Genomic DNA, 1,172 nt, shown 5'->3' with positions numbered 1-1,172 from the left:
CTAATCATCAGGGAAATGCCATTTGCTTTTTTGACTATAATTTTTTTTTTGCCATGCAAAAGATTTAATTTTTATGTAGTCAAATGTATCCATGTTTTTCTACCTACAGCTTCGAAATATTTAATTTTTGCTTACCAGTGGTTTTCCTTGAACTGATAGGCTCACTTTGCTCATTTTTTGAAACATGTCTGCTAAATACTAAAATTGGATTAACCATAAGCTGTCAATTATTTTTTAAGGTAAAGATGGCATTTTATGAAAAAAGTGGTTGGTTCCACTCACAGCTTAAAAAATTGCCTAAGTGTTTTACTCTTTGGTGTGCAGCAGAAGTGTTCTGTGTAACTCCCATTCTGTTATACAGAATTTTAAAAAGACATGTTGAGGTATAATAAAGAATTATTAGCTCACTAGGTTACAATGTGGTGCTGATAACAGCAAGGTAAAGAGTTCAGATCCCCAAACAGTCCAGCCACCGAAACAGAAAAGGAAATTTTTACAGCTTCAACAAAGACATCCTTTGGAAGTATTTTAGTGTTTTTGTGTGGGTTTTTTTTTTGGCGTGTGTGTGTTTGTTTGCAGTATTAAAGATTAGCATTTATTTAATTGCCATTTAAAGGAGCCCAGGGTAGCCAACGGAGCTTTTAAGACCCGGGCCTCCAGATAGCTTAGAATCACAAGCATTTATACAGTAAATTTATGGGTTGGGAGGGTCCCAGGACTCATGTGTGAATCTGATTGGTTGGCAGTATGGTCTGGCATCTTGACTGATCTTTTCCATGACAGCTTAAGGTCCAGGGTGTGTGCGCATCAAAGCAGGTTTGTACTTGTTTGCTATCTGCAAAGACAAATTGAGATTGGCATTACAGATGTTATCCTAAGCCATAGGCATTTATTTAAGAAACAAACATTCTGATCTTCAAATCAAGTTTTAGCCTAAGGAGCAAGCATCCTGACCTCCAGATCAAGTCTTAGTCTAAGGAAGTTTGTTTAATCACCTCTGAGTGATTATTACCTTATTATTGTTACTCTTAGGAATCTAGCCCATCCTTCCTGGTCAGCAGTTTTTCTTTTTTAGTTATCTTCCTTTTTCCCCACCATGCCCCCCACCCAGGCTGGGGTGGGGATAGCTGGGGGAGATTGAGGAAGTTTGTTCCCAGGTTTCAATTCTCTCT

Source organism: Galeopterus variegatus, unplaced genomic scaffold, assembly GCF_000696425.1.
Source record: "Galeopterus variegatus unplaced genomic scaffold, G_variegatus-3.0.2 Scaffold3236, whole genome shotgun sequence".
Lineage (NCBI taxonomy): Eukaryota > Metazoa > Chordata > Mammalia > Dermoptera > Cynocephalidae > Galeopterus > Galeopterus variegatus.
Note: the sequence above shows the minus strand (reverse complement) of the source record.